At 38.5% G+C, this 24,960-nt stretch overlaps 2 long non-coding RNA genes across 4 annotated transcripts in view; one reads left to right on the top strand and one right to left on the bottom strand.

Moving 5' to 3' along the window:
- LOC121496310 overlaps positions 1 to 23,745 on the top strand; it is a 41,600-nt gene extending 17,855 nt beyond the window's left edge. Inside the window, exons 2-5 of one of the 3 annotated variants that reach the window (XR_005989145.1) lie at positions 18,673 to 18,849; positions 20,308 to 20,417; positions 20,864 to 21,002; positions 22,512 to 23,745. This is a non-coding gene — a long non-coding RNA (uncharacterized LOC121496310). Of the gene's footprint in view, positions 1 to 18,373; positions 18,503 to 18,672; positions 18,850 to 20,307; positions 20,418 to 20,863; positions 21,003 to 22,511 lie in introns of all 3 variants that reach the window. The other 2 variants (XR_005989143.1, XR_005989144.1) reach the window with 2 other exon arrangements.
- LOC121496309 lies at positions 14,321 to 16,413 on the bottom strand. Its single transcript, XR_005989142.1, has 3 exons — positions 16,267 to 16,413; positions 15,355 to 15,453; positions 14,321 to 14,726 (listed from the first exon to the last, which is right to left on the bottom strand). It is a non-coding gene; the product is annotated as an uncharacterized LOC121496309 (long non-coding RNA).
- Positions 23,746 to 24,960: the final 1,215 nt, after the last annotated feature.

Below are 24,960 nucleotides of genomic sequence, written 5' to 3'. Positions count from 1 at the left end.
CAATATCAAGGTGATGTTAACAGAATAAAGGATAGTGGATAATGGACAGAAACAAACCAAACAACTAATCAAACTAACAACCAAACAAAAAACAAAACAACTACAGACAACGAGACATCTCCATACAGTGGGGAATCAGAAATGTGGTTGAGAATATCCAAGATCACAGTTGGAAGAAAGACGATAGTATGAGACAAGTTTGGAGGACAAGATGTTAACAAGCTAATTCAAGAAATTACAGAGGAAAGGGAAGAGTTGAAAGGACTGTAAGGTATGATCATGATAGAGACTATGTACAGAGAGAATGTGTCAGGATTCTCTGATCAACTCCCCACCCCTACCCTTCTTCTACACTACACATGAATCTTTGGACTGTGCTTACTAGGGATCACTGGGGGCTAAAGGAACTATTCGTGGATGGACAAAAGGGATATTTGATATAATATTTTTGTAACCATATGCATCTTTCCCCAGAAATTACTCATTCACAAAAGTGACATGAATAGTCACTGCTATTATCTGTGCATATTAGTACAGTGATCATTTATTTTCAGTTTCTCCTTAACTGAACAACTAATATAAACCATAAGTAGTATGGAATGATACCAATCCAGACACACCCTAACACTAGATGCAAAACTGAAGTTGCAGAGTAGACATTTGGGACTCTATATGTCAGCAACTCTTCCAGTGCCTATGAAAAAGCATTAACTTGAAGAGTTATTCAATTTGGGATTAGCAGATGTTGAGCATCTGCATGCTATTCACACCCTTATTATCCTGGACATAATTAAGTTGCATTACTTCATCTGAGAATCATCACCCTGACAAGGCAGTTACAGAGGGAAGATGGTGGATCCCACTGACAACAATATGATGGCCTTTTTGGATTGGTCTAAAAAGCAGGGAATAATAAGAGGCATTTTGTATTTCTTGCATTTCTGTATAATTTCTTCAGAATGTATTTTGACTGCCTTCCCCCAACCACTGCCCTGTCTCAGAAACCCTAGTTCTTCCCATCTTTTGTTCAACAAGGTTTTCTTCATTCTCCTCCTTGGTCTTCATCTATCTAGTGTTTTTCAACATCTGCGTTATTGACATTTTGGAACAGGTAGGTAATGCTTTGTTGCAGAGGACTGTTGTATTCATTGCAGGATGTTTAGCAACATCTCTGGCTTCTGCCCACTAGATGCCAGTAGCATCCCCAGGCATCTGGGTGGGGAGGCAGGGGGAGGGGAGGGGGCAAATTGCTTGTAGTTGAGAACTACTGGCTAACGCTACTTATCTTCCTGAGGTGATAGAATTGATAACTGTGGCTTTAACTATCATCCTTGCCGAGGTTCCTTTATCTGTATCCTTGTCCCAGCATGGCTAAAATAGGACACCTCCATCTATCTGACTGTTCCTTTCGCATCCATAATGGAACCCATCTAAAACCAAACTTTCTTCTTTCCCTAAATCTCCTTTCATTTTCATCCCCACCTCCTCCTCTTCCTCCTTCTTCTTTGCTATCTTAGTTATAGGTGACATTCCATTTTCACTTTGCCAAACTAGAAATCTCTGGGTTATTATCTGATTTTTCTTGATAATATATATTCAGGAGTAGATCTGCCTTTGTGAGATCTAAAACTCACACAGTTTGAGGAAATTTTTTTTTCAAAGATTATAAACTTATAGATCAGATACAGGGACTTGGAAGGGGCTGGTGCAAAGAAGGGAACCCAAAGCCTATATTATATTGGTTTCATTACTAATCCACCTTTGTATTGACTAGGTTTCTAAAGATTTTATTTACTTATTTGGTAGAAAGAGAGAAAGTACAAGCAGGAGGAGTGACAGACAGAGGGAGAAGCAGACTTTTCACTGACCAGGGAGCCCCACATGGGGCTCCACGCGGGGATCATGACCTGAGCCACCCAGCTGCCCCAATGTATTGACTATTTTAATATAAGTAAAGACGATTCACTCATATAAATATTTTTTATTCAATGAAAAGAACAGCAGGCTTCCATGATTAATTGAGGAAATTTTTGTCTAATAAAGAAAAACTTTTATAAAATGTCTACCATGTGTCCAGCATTTTTTCCTCATTTAATTTCCTTTGCTACCAATGAGGAAGGTATTAATCTACTATTGTGGTGAAGAGCATCTCCTTAGAGGCCAAACTGTCTTAGCCTGACATGTGGTTTTGCTAACCTACCATGTGACTGCACAAATCACTTAGCCAATCAGAATGTCATTGTTCTCAACTATGAATTGAAGATAAATTTTAGTGACTACCTCACTGAGTTGTGAAAGGTTAAATTAGTTACTATGTACAAGACACTCAAAAGAGTGCTTAAGATATAAGAAAGACATGAATATAAGCTATTATTATTTTGCTGATAAGAAAACCAAGGCCCAGAAATTAGATAACTAACCCAAGGTGATACGTTAAGAATGGGAGAGAAACAGGAAATTGACCTTGAAAGCTTGGGGTTTTTCTACCACATCAATTCCCCATTATAACCTTCATGAGTTTTGGGCAGGATTACATATGCTACTGCTGATTCAATTGTTTTACATATTGCTACACCAATATACAGAGATTATAAGGGAAGAACAAAAACAAACTAGAAAGTGGATGTTTGGAGGTTTGGTTTTAATAAAAATAGTTTGGAATTAGAAATAAACATAATGAGAGAAATAGAAATAAATTTATACTCTGAAAACTATAAAATCTTCTTTAAAATTTTAAGAAAACCCAACTAAATGGGAAGGAATCCCATGTTCATGGATTGAAAGACTTGAATTGTTAAGATGACAATACTCACCAAATTGGTCTGCAAATTTAATGAAATCCCTATCAAAATCTTTGCGGTGTTTCTTGCAGAAACTGACAAACTGATTCTAAAATTCATATTGATATGGAAAGGAACTAAAATGGCCAAACAATATTGGGGAAAAAACAGAGTGAAGTTGGAAGACTCACATTTCCCAGTTTTATACAATGGAAGAAAATATTTGAAAATTATATATTTGAGGGGGATCCCTGGGTGGCTCAGTGGTTTAGCACCTGCCTTTGGCCCAGGGCGCGATCCTGGAGTCCTGGGATTGAGTCCCACGTCGGGCTCCCAGCATGGAGCCTGCTTCTCCCTCCTCCTGTGTCTCTGCCTCTCTCTCTCTCTCTATGTCTATCATAAATAAATAAATAAATCTTAAAAAAAGAATATTATATATTTGATAAGAGATATGTATCTAAATATATAAGAACCACCCAATTAAAAAAATGGACAGAGAATCTGAATAGATATTTCTCCAAGGGAAATATACAAATAGCCAATATACACATGAAAAGATGTTTAACATCTTTAGTAATTAAGGTAATGTAAATCAAACCCACAATGAGATTTCACTTCATGAAATTCACTAGACTGCCTATAATAAAAAAGATAAAAACAAATAACAAGAAACTGGAACCTCAAACATAGGTTCCAATTGAAAACCTAAAACCTGAAATGGTGTAGCAGCTTTGAGAAATAGCCTGGCTGTTCCTCAATAATAAGTTAAGTTACCATATGACCAAGTAACATATATAGATAGATATAGATATAGATATAGATATAGATATAGATATAGATATAGATATACACAAATGTATGTTCGCATAAAAACTTGTACATGGATGTTCATAGCAGCACTATTCAAAATAAGTGATGTGATGAGCACCTGGTATTATACTATATGTTGGCAAATTGAATTTAAATTAGAAAAGCAACAAAAAGACCCCCAAAATAGTCAAAAGTGGAAACTACTCAATACCAACAAGCTGATGGATAAATAAAATGGGTATATTGATACAATGGAATATTACTCAGCAATTAAGGGAAATGAAGTACTAACATGTGGCACAACATGGATGAACCTTAACATTATGCTTAGTAAAATATACCACTCGCCAAAGACCACACATTGTATAATTCCATTTATATAAAGTATCCATAATACTCAAGTCCTATATAAACAGAAAGCAGATTAATTGTTGCTTCGGTCTGGGAGAGAGGTTTGGGGAATTTGCTGAAGTTGGATAAATTGCAGATTCCGAACTCAATCTTGACTGATTCAGCAGAGACTGCTATTTTCACTACTACTAGAAGCTTTGGGGAATTTCTGTTAAAATCAAGGACTGTCTTCCCACACTTTCTGTATACTTAGACCTCTCAACCATGTTAGAGAGGTATAGGAACAGTTGCTCAACTTACTGGTCAGTCTGAGGATATCATGGAGCCATAGAATCATAATATTTTAAATATTAGCTTATCTTACTACTTCTAGACACAAATGAAGAACCACAACTCCATGGGGATTGCACATGATTATTGTTATTATTATTACCTGAATATGGCTTTCCCAGAAGCTGCTGAAGTAGCCAGGTGACATAACCTGGAGCAAAGTTTGCCCAGTTGGGAACAGCATATGGGAAGGGAAGGCAGAAATATTCTCTTTCCATCTCATTCTGTGTACTGTTCTGAAGTTCAATAGGCTATCCAGAGAATTCCAGCCAAGTGACCAGCTGGGAGTCTTTGTGGGGCACGGTCATCTTGTATTTACCTCTCGTGCTTCTCTGTCTCACTTCTTTTTCCTCACTTCTTCCTCTGCTCCAAATATTTTAATTGTCAATTAAGCATTAATGCTTAGCCCTTGCTTCAACTTCTGTTCTCCAGAGAAACTGGGCTAAGACAAAAATTGTCAGTGTGTATCCAGCTATCAATAAGGGAATATTCTAGTGCCAGTTCTGTTCATATTCTAGTCCTTTGTTGATTAGTTTTCTTTGAGAGGTGAGAATAGTAGGATTTAGGAATCAAACCTCATCCTGAAATTTTAATTTATCACGTATGTTTTCTCTCTTTCCTATGGTGATTGGATCACCTTACAGGGATTTCTGCTCTATTTATTTTGAAATGCCAGTTGCGAATCATGTGATCTTTTGCATGCATTTCTACTTTGGGTGATTGATTTAGTTATTTTATGGAATCAAAATAATCACCATACTTAATTCAGCAAACATTTTATGCAATTTGTATGTGACCAGGTGCCACAGCCATAAAAGATAAAATACAGTTTCTGTCTTGCTAGAAAATCCAGTGCAGTAGTAAAACTGGACAGAGATAACTTTATTTTTTTAAAAAAGGATTTATCTATTTATTATAGAGAAAGCAAGAGAGAGCATGGTGGGAGAGGGGCAGAGAGAGAGAATCTCAAGCAGACTCTCCACTGAGCACAGAGCCCTACATGGGGCTCAATCTTGTGACCCTGAGATCACGACCTGCTGAAATCAGGAGTCCGTTGCTTAACTGGCTGAGCCACGCAGGCTCCCCTGGACAGATATACTTTCATCCAAAATGACTGAAAACTGACTAATAGTGGAACAAATACAGAGGAATGGGCCAGTGGGAGAGTGATTAACCCCAACTGGTCAAAAAAGGGTAATGATTTGTAGAGTAGATGGTGATCAGTCAAGCACTGAAATATATGTATGAATACAAAAATAAAAGTGGGACAGATGTGCAATGTAGGTGTAGAATGAATAAATGTAAGTAGAGAAGAGATTGCAGAGTGGATTTATGGAAAGGGGACCCTTGGAGCATAGAGTTCATGTGTGAATCTGTTGTGAGGTGGTCAGACTTAATATGGTGAGTAATAATGAGAAATATCCAACATCTAACTCATAGAGAGCTGCAACTGCCAGACTGAGGATTTAAGAAGTTATGTGGATGAATTTGGAAGACATTGAGGTGCTTAGGTAAGGAGGTGATATAATCATGTCTGTGCTTTATAAAGATAACTGTGTGCATGATGAACTGGTGAGGGAAGAGTCTGCAGGCAAAAAGAGCCATTAAGAGCTTAAGGCAGCAATTCAACTGATGCTGATTTATTGTTGTGGCAGTGGACGTGCCAGCATATGAATTTACAGAAAGGAAAAAATAAGAAAACTTAAAAATTATTTTGTGAATTTGGGCAGGAGAAATGGAACGTTGATTAGCACACATTATTAGCTGAATTCATTAGATGGTAGTCTTATTAAACAACCTCATTGTGAGGAAGTTAAAATGTATTTGGCCCTGATGGCCATCTGGTGAAACTATTTTATAATCTTTGATAGTTTTACCACAAGAGGGGTCATTACAAGGAGGGTATTCTCAAAAAAAAAAAAAAATCCGAAAAGGCAAACAAACAAACAAAACCCCATCAAAACAATAAACAAAACCCAAAAAACAAAGAACCTGGTCTAGATGATTAAAAACAAATTTAGAGCTGCTTTCCCCCTAAGGCCTATGAATATTATGCACATAGGTATTTTCTGGTCTTATAATGTTCTGTGTAGTCCTTCCTCCAAAGAAATCATCTTTCCTAGAAATATTTCACCTTATCTTTTATTAAGGAGTTTTTTAATTTGTACAAATATAAGCATAATTGTATAAAGACCTCTCAATTGTCGCTCACCCAGTTTTTAAAAGTATCTACTAATGGCCAATCTGTATCACTGATTCTCCCATACATCACTCTGCCCCACTCGTATATTACTTTGAAGAAAACCCTAGACATCATCTTCCGTCTTTGACTATTTCTGTTTCTCTAAAAGCTAAGAATTCTTAAAAAAAAAAACTTATCTGCAGCACCTGTACACCTAAATATTAGCAATGATTCTTAAAAATAGTAAGTATTCAAACTATTTATTTGTTTTTACTGTTTCAAGTAAAATCCAAATAAGGTCCACACATTGCAATTAGTCAATATATCTCTTAAATTGCTTTTAAATCTATGGAGTTTCCTTCCATTTCTTTTTTTTTTCCCTTGCAAGCAACCAGAAAAAGCTATTTGTCTTTTATAATTGCTCAGTGTCTGGTGATCTTATGCATTTCTTGTGAATTGGTAGTTGAATCTAGAAGAGTGATTCTCACTGTGAGGGGATGGGGTGATTTTGTTCCCCTCTCCAGGGGACATTTGGTAGTGTCTTCAGAGATTTTTGGATTTCATAACACAGGGATGTCCTGGCATCTAGTAAGTAAAAGCCAGAGATGCTGCTAACCACCTGAGAATGCAGACAATGTTGTGGGGACACCATCCCCCACTACACACACAAAACAAGGAATTATCTGGCCTAAAATGTTATTTTGAGGTTGAAAAACCCTGATCTAGAGTCTTGGTCAGATATAGGTTCACATTTTTCCAGCAAGACTACTCTAGCAATGTTGAGTGCTTCCTTCTGGTTGTTAGTGATGCAAGGATCTGTCGATAATCAACATCCAGAAGCACTAATTCAGAAGTATGAATTCATTAGAGTTTGCAAAATGATAATATTCTAGTTGTACAATTTCTTCTTCATTTATTAGCTGGAAAAATTCTTTAAAGAGAAATTTCCCCTCATCTGCTATTTGGTTGCCCTGGGAGATGATCGAAAATATTAAAGTCTGCTGAATATCTTGCAAGATATGTTTTCTTGCTCAAGCACTTAGATTCAGTTCTAAAGTAAGTGGAATGATATAGACAACATCAAGATTAATTGGATATACAAACCTTTCCTTTTCAGTCTTCCTAGACAATCTATTAGAGTATTTCTACTGAGATTTTCTTCCCCTCAATAACTTTAGCTGTATTTAAAGTTAATGAGCTTTTACAATTAGAGCCACAGATATTTAGCCTTTGGATAACATTTGGACGAATCAGGGTGTATCTAATTACTCTGGATAAATTCTTAAGAGGCTGAGAAGATTCTTTACTCAGAACAAGCACAACTTAAGTTGGAGTCACGTAGTAGACATCATTCCAAACAATATGGAAACTACCTTTGAGAAGGAACCTGAGATGTGACTGAGAGTTTAAGAAATGCATGCAAAGGAAAGCAGAGAAATTATTATTCTTTTCAACAGTGACCTGTCAATTCTACAACTAGACGACAAAAGTAGCAAAATTTACAGCCTGAGTGTTCACAAAGCAATTGTGGTATAGTCATCAGGAGGACCCTCACTCACTGACTTATCATTAGACTGACTCCAGGCATAGCCAGACTCAGATGTCCAAAACAAACAAACAAACAAACAAACAAAAAACCCAACAAAACAAAACAAAAGTCAGGAATATGTTCTAGAATGAGTTCTTCAATGATCTGGCTAGAGTCAAGTGCCCATCCTTGAACCTGTCACTATGATTAGGATGAGTGAATACTTTGACCTGGCCTGGTTCTTGTGGCCACTTCTAGAGCCACAAGATAGCATCAGCTCCACCAGAACTACACAGACTGAGAAAGTAGGCAAATGATGTCACCAAGGAGCTTTGGGTAGTCAGATAAAATAGATGTCTATTATACTTCGGTTTTATGGTCTTTCAACTTTTACACTCTACTTACCAAGCATCTTACTGCATTTTTATTTGCTTTTTGTATTTCCTTTACATAGAGAACCAAGGAAATAAAGGTATTCAACAAAGATATTAGCTGTTTCCTGAAATTTCAATATTTTAATTATCAACTCGCCAATTATGTCCTAACATAATTTAGTAAATTAGCCTTCATGCAGTGACAATTGTTGAAATTATAATTTTGCAATTCTTTTCCAAGAATTTCAGTTCACAACTGGATCTCCCTATCAAGACATTTTATTTATTTCAATAATTACAGCATATCATTAAGAACACGGGGGAAAAAATCTTTGCATGTGTGTGTTTGCACACGCATATGTGTTTCATTAAATATTGGAGGAGAAATTTAAACTTCCTCTCTACTTAAAGGTAACCACAGGAAATTCTTGAATTTTATACTTTATTAATGTGAGTATTTTAATTATTTTCTTTAGTAGAGATATTAGAGAAGGTATTTCTAGCATCAAAAATGGAAATAGAAAACAAGTTTGAAGCACTTACTAAAGAGGGAAAGAAAAAGACATTTTAAGATGGTAGTGTATTTTGCAGAATTCCAATAGGCATTTACTAAACATTTACTGAAGGTGGAAATTGGGCTGCATGTGATCAGAGAAGTTTACAGCTCTGACTTTTCAGCTGGAGGAGATTCCCAGTGACTTAGGTCACTCATAACACCCTTGTAGAAACATGCACTTTTCTACAGGGTACTACAGGGTACTGTAGTAGCATCTGTCACATTCTACCTGGATTTCACCAGTGAAAATGGAGCCACTTATCCCCCCTGCTTTCTGGGGTGGTGGCTAATGTCTCACAGCTGGGCAATTCCCTAAGCTTTGCTCTCAGCTGAGAGGCACTGGTAAAAGTTATGCTTTCTCCCTCTGGGCAGCCCGCATCAATGGCTGCTCATGTGGTGCTGTGATTGTCTTAGTTTGAGACCTCTCTGAAGGACTAACCTCTCTTCAGCATTCCCTGTTGAATTGGCTAAACCTCAGCTGAAACTGCATCATGGTTCAACTTGTCCATGTGTCCAGTCCTGCTTCCCTGACTTCCTTACAGTTGTTACCAAGAGCATTGTTTCCTCAATACACTTCTTGTTTTGAAAAGATTTAATTAATTAATTAATTAATTTATTTATTTATTTATTTGAGAGAGAGAGAGAGCATGAGTTGGTGGGGAAGGACAGAGGGAGAAGGAGAAGCAGACTCCCTGCTGAGCAGGGAGCCTGACGAGGGGCTTGATCCCAGGATCCCGAGATCATGACCTGAGCAGAAGGCAGACACTTAACCAACTGAGCCACCCAGGCGCCCCTCTCAATAAAATTCTTACATGCGAATCTCCATCATAGCGTCTGTGACCTAGGGCTCTCATTCTCTCACAGTTGGTACCAGGCCTGGTTTTTCAAAGCAGATTGTGAATGAGATTTTGGAGTTGGATCTGTGCTTCTCTGATTGGCAATGAGGACGCCATCACTGACAATATTAGTATTATTCGGATTAATAGCCCCTGGAATATGTTACAGTAGAATTTTAAAGACTTTCACCGTTGCTGAACCTGGAGGGACACCTGTGGAGGGAAATGCAGGGCTCGTGCAATATTTCTAGCATTTAACACTACGCATGTGGGGATGGGATGGAAAGAGGTAGTTCTTGCAAGAGCTAAGAAATTAAATGGATATTTCCTGGGATAATCAGTACATTGGGGAAAGTATAATAAATGCCTGGGAATGGTTAATCATCAGTTTAAGGCTAAATGTGAAAATCAGGGGCCTTTGGCAACTGCAAATAAGCTCTCACCTCCTGTAGCTGGAGGACAGATAAAGCTGAGGACTAGGCCCGTGAGTTCACTGACCTTTTTCTTGTACGTTCCATCCGGAAAAGAGACCAACTAGAATCCTGGAAGAGCTGATTCCAGATGGAGTAAATTTATTCAAGGAAATGAAGGGAACTATGTGATACAAGGGGTAGGCTGTAGTACATGCTGTGTGGCATAGCCCCTTTCGGAAATAAATTCCTGGGCTCCAGTCACCAGGAGCATTCTTGCTGAAGGGTCACAGCTGAGGCTCCTCTCAGGCTTGCCCTAAGCTGAAAGGAACTGCTTCTCCTCAGTCTATATCTCTTTCCAGGATGCAGTTTAATTCAATAACTGGTTTATACAGGGGGAGAAGGACAAGTTTTGTGGCTACCAAACAAACAAGCAAACTAACAAAAAGAAAAAAAAACCACTCACTCTGAATGAAGCATTGAATGGCGTTATCTATAGGGCCGCTAGTGTCCTCTAATGGGTCTCATTGGATTAGTCTGTTCTGTTCTATGATGCCATGATTTAATATTAGGTGTAAACAAGTCGTGAAGATATGCAAGTGTAATACAGACCAGGGCTTTTCAAAGGTATTTTAAAGTAATGAAACTTTCTTTCTGCTCCAGACTTTTTTGGGGTTTTTTTGGAAGGGAGAGCAGAATTCCTATATATAATAAGGCTGTACATGGAATTCCTCTAGTTGGTCGATTTCTTTTATCCCCTCCTATGAGTAGTTCAAAATTTGGGTAGCAGGCACTCCTTTGACCTTGTCTCCTACTACTTTTTCTCCTCCACCCTTGCTCCCTTACAGTAGCTTTTGTAGTATGTTGGAAGAATCTTAACTCTCCACAGAGCAGTATTTATAAATCACTGTTCAAAATAACATGATAATCCTATAGAAGTCATTGAAACACTGGATGGGGTGTTGAAACTGTGAGCCCTTCATTTCTCCAGGCTTTGATTGTGTACCACTTATTACGTCTTCTTCGTCCTTTATTCTCTATATACCAAACTCCTACTTTGCATTTCTTTGGGAATCTCTTTGCTCTTTAGGTATCTCAGAATAATTAAATTTTTGGTTTGGGTTTACAGCTTCATGTCAACAAATCTAATGAGATGCTAACCAAGTTTGCTGCCTATTTTGTTCACTTGAAATCATAAACAGACATCATGAATATCTTAGCAGTTACTGATGAAAATGTCCTAACAATTTCTCTTAGAGATAATCAGATTTTGTAATGAGTTTGGACAGAGAGAGATTACATGACTTGTTTGTCACATAATTAAGTGGCAGAGCTGGGGTGGAATACAGGGTCTTCATCCTCTCAGTCAAAATTTTCCAGTATTCCATGTTAAAGTACTCTGGCAAATGAATTTCAATTTATTTCACCAACCATTGCTTTTGCACCCCATTAGACCAAAGTAAAAGAAATGTTAAAAAGAAAAATAAGATCCATCCCAAAGGTCTAACTCATCTATCTTACTTTTTCTATATTCCCTCCATGTCCTCTTTCATACACATAGTACTTTTTAAAATTTTTATAATTTTTGCAAGAGAGATCTCCTCCTTCCATTCTGCCATAGCTTCTTTTTTTCTCATCTCCTATTTCTTTCCCTCCTTTCTTTTTTCCCACCCTCCTTTTCTCTTCTTCTCTGTTCACTCAAGTCTCAGGTGACAGCACGCCATGTTGAAAAGAGGTTATTTTGAAGCAACCAAGGTCTGTCTTCTGGATTTCCCTTTTTCTTAAACAAAGGGAGTAAGAGGAAGTTTTCAGGTAATCAAAATCAATCCTTTCTCCTGCATGACAATCTTGAGAAGTGAAAGAACAAATCTGCCTATAATGATCAGGGATTTGGGAGTGAGGATAGGAGAAATAGATAAATTAACAAGTGTCTCTTGAGATTTGGAAGAAAGAAGTTTTATCAGGTGGGTTAAGTTGGCCACAACCAAAGCCTAAAGGCTGTAAATTCCTAAAATCTCATCTGCATGAGGGTAAAAACAGATGAAAGTGTCGGGGAGTTGAAACCAAAAGACTATGACTGGCCTCAGCGAAGATGGAGACAGAAGATGGCTCTGTATCAGTGAGGAACTAGTTCTGACCCAGTCTTGTTCTGGGTAAACAAAGAGCTAAGTGTACCATGGACTTGTATGCTTGGGGCTCAGGCTACTAGTGAATGCATTCTCTCAAATGAACATGACATCAGATATTTGTCTTCCCGTGAAGAACTTGCTTTGATTAGAACAGCAATCATCTAAGAGTTCCAACAGCTGCAATGTGGCCTTCACGGTCAGGAACAGAGCATGGGAAATGCAGCTATATCCTGAAAACAATGTTCACCTCCCTCCTCCTAGATACCCCTTCAGTTTCCTTGGTATTTGGCAATGTCCAATCATCTCTGCTCAGAAGTAGCAATCCTTCCTATAGCCTGAATTTTCTACTTGTGACAATTTGGCTACACAGCCTCCAATGGACATTGCTGTAATTCCACCATAGCCCTTTTCTCCATCAATGTTGGCTCATGAGGGAATTGGGACTCTGAACTTTTATAATGCCACTACTCTGGGCATCTTTGTGCCCTGTGGGGATAGGTGGGTAAGGTGATGAACAGAACATGGAGACCAAGGACTATCTCTATTTTGCTGGAGAATCCCCATTGTCAAGTATTATTGGAAAGCAAACATCACTTTGGCCCTTCTGCCACCTACTGGAGCAGGAGATTTCCCCTTAGCTACTTTCTTCTGGACATGGCCAGAAATGACAAAGTTATATTCTGTAGCCAGCAACCTTCAGCCACAGGCTGCAGCAGCACATGGAGAGATGACTGACACACACCAGACTTCTTCTATCTCTCAGACACTGAAAAGCCTTTGCAAATCTCCGATTCTATAATGGGGAGGGCTTGAGGACTTGGTAGACTAGCCTGGACTTTGTAACACTACTGGCCAAAGGGACCTGACCAGTATATGTGAATTGCCTCCCAAATCATACAACGGGATACCTTAACTAGGCTTGCATTCCACTTTTTCACTTACTTGTACATCATTAACATTTCCCATATTGCAACATGGTTTTGTATATTTGTTTAGTGAATGGCCTTCATAATTACAATTTGATTGCAGCATAATGTTTCCCTTAAGAGGATGTGCCATAATTTGTGAGGCATTCATTGATTGCTGGACATTTAGGTTTTTTCCAATGTTTCATGATTACAAATAATGTTGCAAAAAATATGCCTATTGCTTCTCTTCTTATTTTAAGTCATTTCCTTAGTGTACATTCCCAAGAGTGAGATTACCGAGTCAAAAGTGTAAACATTTTAGTTAAACAAGTCTAAAGGGAAAAACACATTCTATATGCTTGAAAAGTAAACTATGAATCTGGAAAATACCAATTGACTGGGTCTTAATCTTTGCCCCGTTTGATTTAATTTGAAATAAAGGTAAGCTTTCTTTTTCTATAACTGAATCTTATGAATTAGCGTCAACCACATAGGCTCTACCTACCGGCTGACCAAACTGACTCTAACTGTAGGGCTGTGATACAGCATAACAGAAATTATCTTGCCCTTGGGTTCAGTACAACATCCAATTGCATTATCATTTTCTGAGTAAATAGCTCTTGTCATCCCTAACTACAGCTGTGTGAAACCAGCGGCGTCCACTTGGCAGTGAATCACATACCAAAGTGTTACTCAATTATTATCCAGAAATAAAACTTAAATCACTTCTCCTGGCTAACTGAGTGTAAGGTACTTTTTATTTACTGAAGGGTGAAATCATGCCTTTCAAGCAAGCTTTGGTTTCAAGTGTCAGTTGTCTGATAGGGGAGGGTATTTTGATGGCCTCAAAATATAAGGTGGACACACGAAGCTTTCTCCCCTTTTTTTTTTCCGTGGTTTTTGGCATTCAGAATGTAATCCTGGAGCTTCACCTCAAGGCAAATTCCACACTTACCTTACCATTTCCCTCAGGAAAACCCATTTCACAATAGTTATACTACAGTGGTATTTGCTTCACTTCAACAAAAATTTATTGAGTGTGTACGTAGCAGGGTGTATGGAAAGAATATGGCTTGAGAATCATGCTGACCGGCTGTGTATTCATGAAAAATGTATGCAATTTCTCTAAATCCCAATGCCTTCATTTATTAAGTGAAAATAATAATACCTTTTTCACAAGTGGGAAGTACAAACAATATACAAAATAGGAAGTTCTTGGCATGCAATAGGCACTCAATAAATGACAGTTCTTTTTCTTGGGGTCTATATGGAATACAAAATTGCAAGACAGGGTTCCTTCTTTCAGAGCCTACAGAAGGGCAGATATGAGCAGGTAAATACAAGTAGCTAGGATACAAAAGTCTATGACAAATGCCATAAAAGAGAAACAAAGTTTGAAGGGAAACATCAAGGGGAGACAACAGAGACGACCTAGAGAGAGGCTATAAAAAATAGTAAAAACAAACTTGAGTCTGGATTCAGAGATTCTGGTTTCACAAGACTCCAAATTCTTTGAGACTGAATTTCTTTATCTAGAAATGAAGGAAGTCAATTAATATTAATAGGGTTTGGAAACAAATGACATCATGTATATGAAATCTCTTTGAGTCTTACATCCTTTGCATTCGTTAGTAATTGCAATAATGATAATTCCAAATTCAACTCTCTGGAAACCCTTTATGGAGGTAGTGGCATATGAAATAGCTGTTAGAGAATGGATTAGATGTTGATCACATTTAAGAACTGGCTGAGGGAGTAGCTTAAGTAAAGTTTTGTGAGAAAGAAAACACACCATAGGGTTAGTGAATTTAAGTGGAAATAACAGTGAAAAGTGGGTTGGGACCATATGGGAAAAACTGGATGGTTTGCTAAGCATGTATTTACATTTTATTTTACATTATGGGAAGCTCTTAAAGTTTTGTGAACTGGAAGCAAAAGCACTCTCATCTCTCTGCTCTCAGAATGGAGTTTTAGAAAAGAATTTTCACAGTGGTATAGAGACCGCACACTCTCCCTCCCCTGTTGAGAAGGAATTTAGAGCACACATCCCAGAATCAACAATTGAATTGGAAGTTGACTTAAAATATTCTGTGGGAGTCTTGAATAACAGCCCCCCCCCAGATGTTCACCTTTTAATCCCCCAAGTTTTGAATATGTTACCTCGTGTGGAAAAAGAGGATTTTGCAGGTGCAATTAAAGATCTTGAGATGGGGATAGTGTCCTAGAGTATCCAGGTGGGCCCAGTGTAATCACAAATGTCTGTAAGAAAAAGGCAGGAGTGTCAAAATCAGAGAGAAGAGAGGTATGCAGCAGAAATTGGAGTGAAGTGCTTTGAAGGTGGAGGAAGGGGCCACCAGTCAAGGAATGTAGCTTCTGGAATCTAAAGGAGGACCTGATTCACCCTAGAGCCTCCAATAGAAATACAGTCTTTCCAACGCCTTCATTTTAGGACTTCTGACCTCCAAAACTGTCAGATAATACATTTATATTGTTATAAGCCACTCAGCTTGTGGTAACTTGTTATATCGATGACAGAAACTGACACATATCTTCTGTCGTGGTTGTTTTCAGCTTATGAACTCTGTCCCTAATCCACTACCCACACCCACTATAAATCCATTAAGATACCCAAATTTTTCTCTGGGGATTTCTTTGAGAATATAAATGCATATCATTAAAATAAACATTGTCGTACGTTCAGATCTGATCTTAAAAAAAAATTCAAGATCCATTTGAAAGTGGTACTTTTGCCTGTTTGGTTTTTCTCATCAGCTTGACACTATTTGGAGTCAAGGGAGCCCCTGAATTGGTCACAGCAAGGAGTTTCAGCTTAGGATCAGAGGGGCTGTTCCACAGACACAAAGTTAAATTTCGAATGCTGTTCTTTCCAAATGGTCCCAACCCTTTGCATATACACCTATTTAGAAGACTTTTTTTCTATCCAGTGTTCAGCTTGGCTCTTGTACTTCCTGGAATTTGGAGAGGAAAAAAAGTCACTAACTTTTAAGCATAAAGTAATAGGAAACTGGAAAGGGGAAAAACATCACAAACTATGGTGCTTTCAGAACTTACCAGGATTCCTTCGTGGCCATTCTTCTGTATCCCTATCCTCTATGACTTCAGCCAAAAAACATTAAAATGAGTTCCTTATACCGTGCATGGTTTGCAGGTGAGGGTTGTCTGAGCTTTAATTTGCTGTTTGATTCGCCCCAGGATTTTCAGGTGTTGCATGAGGGAGTAAAGTACAGAGTGTACCTTAGTTCTTGGTTGTTAGCCATTGGATGATGGCCATCATATTATTAAACCATCCAAGCACGCTGGGTCTCAACCACAAAATTTAATTTTCCCTACTGCAGGGACTAATCAACTACTATAGACGTAAAGACCTAAAGAGACTGTTTTTATCTGCAACAAATTCCCCCTGCAGACTGAAGTGGAGCTAATTTTAGTTTTGTCTATCCTCGGGGTTACAAACATTGATAGAAGTTCAGCGTGATGAGAAACAGATAAGAGGTGGAATTTATCTGAATGCAATCTGTGACATAAATTAAAGAAAGATGAAAGCTCTTAGGTTCTTCTTAACACCTTGGTAAATAATGTTTGGGGATTCCACTATAGGCAGTTCCCATCATACTTGTTAATATATTTTTGCATCCTCTAGGTACCTCTAGGAGCTAATGTCTCCCTATTCCTTTCTGCCATTCCCCAGGAGGATTTTCCTCTTCTCCAACCCCTTCCCCTTTCCCTGACACCTCCTCAACCTTCACTGTCATCATAGCCTGCTTCTAACCTTCCAACTCTGCACCAGCAGACAGAATCGGTGATACTGAAGTGGAAGCAGGGAAGAGAAGAAAATCAGGTGCACTGGATGCCTGCAATATTGGTCTTGGGCTCTTGTCAGACCTCACATATGACAGAGAACAAGATTTGGGGCCACTGGTAGCCAAACTCCACTAACTGATTATCAAGGCATCCCATTATACAATCAAGATTTTTTAATGATAAAAAGGTCCTTGTAAATATTCTTAGACCTTTTTAACCCTTATCTTTAAAACTACTTCAAATACATAAGGCTCCCAAAGAGGTAAATTCATGTTTGACCACGTTAAGGCTGCTACTGAAGCAAAGGGTGCCACATGGCATCGATTGTTCCTAGGCTGATGCAATCAGCATGGAGTAATAAAATGGAATGGGCTGACTCTTGAGGTGGAAAAACTTTTGATTATGCGGATTACACGATCAGAAGCAGCAAATCCATATGGCTCCAAGCCAAGTGACAATTGCAGGAAGGGCACTGCATCTCTTTCAAATATTTAAGGATGATCTCATTGAGACATCAAAGAAATAAGTTGTAGCTATAGCAAAGGATTGATTTGATTGCTTTAGGACACAAATTGTTTGGCATAACACCAGAGTTTGGGGGTAAATTCCAAGTATTTATACAGGTGACCCAAGACTTACAGCTGCTTAACTTGTAACTATTGTTCAGGAAACAATTAAGATGTAAGTGCGGGGGTACAGTCAGCAGTATACTCCAGGGAGCTCCTGGGAGGTATAGGGTTTGGGGGGCTGACTAGAAGTCCAACCACAATTTTTGATAATTTCTATTGAAACATATAATCACAGTTCTGTAAAGCCAAGTTAAAAGCTATCTGAGTTTCAAAGCAATCTGTGTTTTGCAATGCCAAACTTGCCCAGGGAAAACAAACTAGTATCTTACTTGATGCAAGTATGTGATACAATTTTTTTTCACTGGAGTGGAAAGTTGATTCTGATTGAAGACTGAAATACCGGTTGACCAGACTGCACTGTCAAGTTTTCCCAATCTGATTAGGAGGCATTACATTTATCTGAGAGAACAAGTAAGAATCGAATGGCTAATTGGAATAAGGTGGCACTTTACTTCTTTTATACCTTAATGGGTCAAACGTTATGAGGTGTTTGTCCACCATTCCACCTCTCTTCCTTATTTAAGAAAACTCCAGTTTCGTTGGGTAGCCATGTGCTCAGTTCCAGGAGGGGCCTCCTGCTGTAATAAGGAGACACATAAATAACCCTTTCCTCTCTGTCAGTTATTGGTTATAAGGTGGGTATAAGAGCAGTTCTTGTCAATGGGATGATATAAGAAGTATGAAGAAGACTTTTTTCTGCCATCACTTCTTATCGTCCTTCCATTTAGAATGTGCTTCCAAAAAATGTTGATGATTGAAACATCGGCAGCCATTCTGAGATCATCAGGGGAGACCTCTTCCCAGGACTGAGAATACAAAGAACAGAAGCTTAGAAAGAGAGGGGCCCTCATCTCTCAGTAAGTCCCAAACACAACTCAGGAATCACCTCCTCTGGCCATCTTATTGTGGAAACAAGGAATGTTTTCTATTTTAAGCAACTTTTGGTTGAGTATTTTGTTGAGTGTTATGTGCTTTTATTCAGCAAAAAGCAGTCTAGATGATCAACTCAAGAAACCCTTTCTTCTAGGAGGTGGCACCATGGTTTATCATGGAACTCGGAAATCAAAGAAGATTAGAAAGCAGATTTGAGAGCCTTGGGCCAAAGAATCACAGCGATCGCCCAAAGGTGTTTTCCTATGGGCAATTATGAGAAAAATTTGAACTGGAGCAATCTTCCCCTTATAAAAATTAACCCAAGTCACAGGTAAGGGAACCACTGAATTCAAGAACTTTTTCAGATAGAGAATCATATTTCACTCTGATATTTTGGGAAGGGAAAAGTGAGTGAGAAGTCAGAATTCCTGCAAATGTGTAGGATGTGCTGCATTAACATTCTATTTAGGTTTTGAAAAGGGTCTCCCTTGCTATTTTTGGAAATATCGCTGGTAAGTTTCACACCTGTATTCCAGGAAGTTGCAACATCTGAATTTTACTTATTAAAATGAGACATGGTCTCAATTACCTTCTGAAGAGAGAAAAGCATGAGTAAGATCACTGTGGGTCTCCCAAATGTAAAATTAATCCATGTTACCCTTAACCACAGAAGCATTTCTTAGACAATCTGAGACAAGGAGAGGGTGGGAAGAGCAGAGAGGAGATCAGAAGGCGTTTGAATGAACTAATGGTCCCTTTAAATTCACCGGTTCTGGCAATAAAGGGTGTCCTCCACACCTGTTAAATTTATCAAGAAGAGGCAGGACAGCTTCCATGACTAAGAAAGAAAGCCATTTTGAAGTGTTCATTCAAAATGATTGCTGTCGAGGCTTTACAGGAAACATTAGCTTTAAATGACAATTGGAAATTGAAGAAAGTTGCTACCCAAGAAAACAATTATAAGTATTCTTAATTGCCTGGAAATGGTTTGTCATGCAAAATCGGACCATGCACGATACATTTACATAAATGGCTCGGAGGCACCGATGTTGTAATGCAGCAGAGTCTCTTTGCACACAGTGTTCCGATAACACACTTGAGACTAGGAATCTGACTTGCTTTTCTCTCTCCTCCCCTACCTTCTCCACCACCTCTTCAAGCTTTTTGAGGCCGGGAGGGATGGAGGGAAGGAAGAGCAGGCATAAAATAACTGCAAAGAGTCAGTGACTGCTACTCAATGTATTTTATTATTTCAGGAATTCATTCAAAGCCGGGCTGCAATTACATTTAAAACAGGAGAATAATGGGCTATTGACATGTATATGGTTTTAGAAATATAAGGCCTCATTTTCTCAGCTGGAATTTCCCCTACAATGTGCATTTGCATTACATTAGAGATGCTCTTTTGGAAAAGGAGGATCACATGCATTCAGACATTTTGACATTATCTGGGTCAGAGGCAACATTTAAAAGCAATAGCCCTACTAGTACCAAAGCTCTCTTGCAGGCAAGCATTGCAGTGCATTAGAGAAAAAGGAGGCGAGCCCTGAGCGTCTCCCTGCATTGGCCATGTTTTATGACATACCTGCCTAACCCAGACATTAATCTACTGAAGATGAATTGGCCTGGTCATGGTCCTCTGCTAACCTTCAACGGCGTGTACATTACCTAAATTGAAATCTGCACTTTTTCATGCCACGTGTGGTTTGATGTGATGGTCCAAGGAATGTAGGGTGCATTAGAATTGGTTTTTATGTGAAGAGAATCTCCCCTCCTATTTACCTTTCAGCAGGGCAGCTGCAGGCTTTCCTGCTCACTTGACAATGAAGGCATTATTCTCTACTGCTTCACCCAAGAGTAGCTACTCTGGCCGGCTCAAAATTGCGTGGCCCTGGTCAGGTATGTAAGCAACCCAGTGCCTTTCCTGTTCCCAGAAGTGCCAAAGGCATAATGAAAAAGGAATGCAGAAGTTTTCACCTGTTGTAACTGTCTAATAAAGCCCTGTACAATGAATTCTTTGTCATCTTCCAAGAAGAGGTCAGTTGTAGGTGTCCGTGATTACATGAGTACTTTATGTGAACAGAAAGACCTGTATAATTGGTGTGATATGACCAGTAAAATCTCATCAAAGTTGCACAAGATGTCTATAATTTTCTAATCCCTCACGTCCTGGTTCCTCAGACATGACACTCTTTATTTACCCTGCATTTACACTTCTTCCCAGAATGGGCAGGGAAACTAGACTCGTACTGGCCCCCCTATAATTACTGTAATAAGTTGGGGGAAACTAGGAAACAGTGAATCCTTGTGAAACTGCTTTCCTTGAATTTTCTGTTCTTCTGCAGGTTAAAATTGAAAGAATAAACGGACACCACAGCGCTCATGAGCACAGGCTTTATGGGCAGATAACCTGTGTTCAAATCCTCCTCCTCCAGTTATTGGAGATGGGTGACCTTTGAGCTTAATTTCCTCATTGACAAACAGGTGATAATAATGAAGATCAGATGGGTTTCTGTGATCATTCATTCATTCAACAAGTACATAGAAAACAGTTCCATGTACCAGGCACTCTATGTGCCTCCAGCTATTGGGGATAGACTGCTGGTATCTTGTTTTCATGGAGCCTATAGAGATCAATCCAGGAAAGCATTTAGCAAACAGTGCTTGGCACATAGTAAACACACCATAAATTTGCTATTATCATCATAATTACTGAATAAAAGTATGCAGAGTCACATTTCCACACTTCCTATTGAAGATATTCCATGCTGTCATCTAGAAGAGCAACAGAAGGGTTATTTTAAACAAAGGTATGACACTCTCCAGACAAGCATAGTTTAAAATTTGACTACTCGCTTTCTCAGTGCAGGTACTTTTGTAAAACTCTCAAGTCTTTGTTTTGGCAATCAAAGATGATGGTGAGCTCTGGGTGTTTTCACTGAGGTTATTGAGAGCCAACTATGCACCCAACAGTCTTGCATTGGGGGGATTCTGGAAAGACTTTTTCCCATTATTAACATCATTTTTGTTCTCATATTGTTCACAGAACAACTTCAAAGAAATGATCTTGCTCCTGAGCGTAAATGCTCCCAATGTTTTGATACATGAAGGACCCATTCAATATTAGTGATCAAAAGTGCCAATGTTGACATTCAAGCAATTGAATTTCAGTACCATTAGCCCCCCATTATAGAACTGACTTCATTTGTTTACAAAAGTCACTTACAGTGAAAATGACATTGCCTGGCAGGATCCCACAGAACTGGGTTCCGAACAATTGTAACATAAATAAGTAGTCTCTGGCAAATGGGTGCCAAGGAGAAGGGAAATGGGATGATGTAGATGGGCAGGAGAGCTGTACACCTGTTGGAGTTATAACTGGCATGAGCCAATGACATTTGTTTCCACTTTCCTAAGCAATAAATTTGCTTGGTGAGTAATGGTGCACACCTACCAATTTAGAAAATTAGAGAGAGAGTTTCCGTTCCAGGGAAATGGCTCCAAAGGGTGTGTGGAGAGCTGGAGGCTCTTTAAATAATCCAAACTCTCCACAGAGTAACTCCTTAGAATTTGTTTCACTGGCATTGGGAATGATTTGCAGAGAGCACAGAACATTTAAATATAGACACTGTATTATACAAGCCTTTGATGACTGTATGAGAGAAGTGCTCTGCAGCTAACATGGGAAAATATTGGGAGCCTCTACCATAAAATAACCTGAAGAGGTCATTGTACTGTTTTGTTGAATGTGATTTATTTCCTAGATTTGAGAATAATGGTCACTAGCAAGGCCTCTAACCCGATACATCTAGAGACTAAATCATGAAATGTTTTTAGAAGTACTGATAAAAGCAGATAGAAGTAAAAACGAGCCCGAGATTAGACTGAAGCCCAAGTTCAAATGCAGTTCTCTGTGATTTTTTCCCTGAAAATTATGAAGGTGTTTATCTATTTTTCTTTGACCCTGTTTTGTTTTTTGGGGGATTTTCCTAGGGATACAGTATTTAAAAGAATATCCAATAAGATGAAGCATCTTTGCCGAAGTGAAACCATCAAACAGATGCAAGAAAACTATACTCCTGCTTTTGATGGAGCTTGGAATAGAACCCTCTCTTCATGTCATGAGAGTGTTTAGTTCCCAGTTCTTTAATTGGTATCTGGAAGCATTAATAAAGAAGAACAAAAGTTTCTGCCAACCTCACTTGCCTAGATAGCTTGTTTGCTCACCCCCACCCCCAGCATTGAGACACTGAAGGCAAAGAGAGGACATCAATAATTTTCTAATTAAGTCACAGTAGAGAGGCAGTCAGGATAGTCTGAATTATGCTAAAATAGCAAACACTCAAAAACCCCATTGGCTTAAAATGTTGATTTCTAGTTTACACTATATGTTCAATGTGACTTAGTAGGGGCTCTGCTCAACTAAGTCCCTGGAAGATACATTACCATGTAATTCATGCTTTCAAACTCTCCATGACAGGAGAAAAGGGGGAACATGGAAATGTCAACATTGACTTTTAAATGCTTCCACTTAGTGGGGACACATATCATGTCATGACAAAGACAAATATCGAAGCCTAATTTCAAGGGGACAGGGAAGTGCAATGCTCCCATGTATCCAGCATTACCATACCCAGGAATATAGTAATCTACATCAAGATTTTCATTTATTACGTAGGCCAGTGGCTCTCAACTGGGGGTAAATTTGTCCCCCAGAAAACACTTGGCAACATCTGGAGACAGCTTTGGTTGTCACAAGGGGAAGAGAGTGACACTGTCATCTAGTGTTCAGAGACTAGGAATGCTGCTAAGCACCTTACAAGGCACAGACAGTCCACAGAACAATTACCTGGTCCAAAATGTCACTGGTACTGAGATGGAGAAACCCTGCATTAGATTACTGGGTTTCTCAAAACTGGCATACATAAGAAAGTCCATGCCCAGTCAAATTAAGGCATATTTTATTTTAAAATTCTATTTAAATTCAATTAATTAACATATAATGTATTATTGGTTTTGGAGGTAGAGGTCCGTGACTCATCAGGCTTACATAATACCCAGCGCTCATTACATCACATGCCCTTCTTAATGTTTTAAAGTTCTAGTGATGGAAACTGTGTTATATTGGTGAAGGAATAGACAAAGAGATCAATGGAACAAAATAGGGAACCCCCAAACAGACTCACTTTGTGTGAATATGGTAGATGATAGAATGACAATCCCACACAAGGCAGAATGATGTGAGGGTAATTATTTATGTGGAAAAAAATAAAGCTGTATCTTTTTCTCGTATCACATGCATGAATAAATTCTGAATGTATTAAAATTGTAAAAGTAAAAACATGACTATAAATTTACTAAAAGAAAATATCAGTGTGTTTCTATGAAAAGAGTAAGGGACATCTTCTTAAGACACACAAAAAAACCTTAAAGAAAGATATGCATAATTATCCCGATATCAAAATTACATGACAAGCAAGACATGAAAAAAACACTTATGAATGTTTACACAACACCCAACTAAAATATATAAAGAAAAATCATCTGAAATATATATAGAAATTTATCAAATGTAAAAACAAAAGAGGGAAAACACAAAATGAGTCTGGAGCATCTTGTGGTGTCTCAAAAATAAGGAAGTGCTCAGAAAACAAATGGTGATGTCATGTCAAAGGGACAGAGAAACCCACACAAAAGAGCTTCCAGTGGCAAAATTGGAACAATTTTGAGCAATAAAATAAACATGTTTTAGCAGTACATTATAAACAATAAAATAACATATTACTGGGTTATAACCCAGAATGTAAAATAAATATACAGGAGTCCATGCTGATATAGAGGATTGAATAAATAAATAAATAGGAGAGAAGAGACAAACCTTCCTTGCAGAAGAATTCCACCGTTCGTAAACAGTATGCCTCCCCCAGGAGGTGGGGCTTAGCCACACCTCCTCCCCTAGCCTCCATGTGGCTTGGACTTTGTGACTTCCTTCAAAAGAATACAATATGGAAAGGAGGGAATTATATAGGTTTATGGTGGAAAAATCTCGCAAATACTGTCTAGCTCATACCCAATATCGAAGAAAACGGTCTATCAGGATTCATATTGAAGCAAAAATGGTGGTTGCTTTGGTAAGCCGACAAGATGGGAAATGTGATATGTGGATGTCTGGAGAGAAGAACGGAGCAGTACTTTGGAAATAATATATTTTTATTACTTATGTAATTTAAAAGTAATTTAAAATAAATAACCATCTTGTGTGTTTGTTGAAGATGGTTCATTCTTTGACCTTTACAGTCAGAAATTCAGTAGGTCTGGGGTGGGCCCAGAAGTAAGAATTTTTAACAAGTGCTCTGGATGGTTCCAATGCGGTACACACATCAGACATTGCATTCAAGAAACTGAAAGCTAGGAAGGAAGTTCCTAGTTTTCAAGTTGTGTT

The sequence above is a fragment of the Vulpes lagopus genome, chromosome 7 (genome assembly GCF_018345385.1).
Source record: "Vulpes lagopus strain Blue_001 chromosome 7, ASM1834538v1, whole genome shotgun sequence".
NCBI classification, from domain to species: Eukaryota; Metazoa; Chordata; class Mammalia; order Carnivora; family Canidae; genus Vulpes; species Vulpes lagopus.
This window is presented reverse-complemented; position numbering and strand designations above follow the sequence as displayed.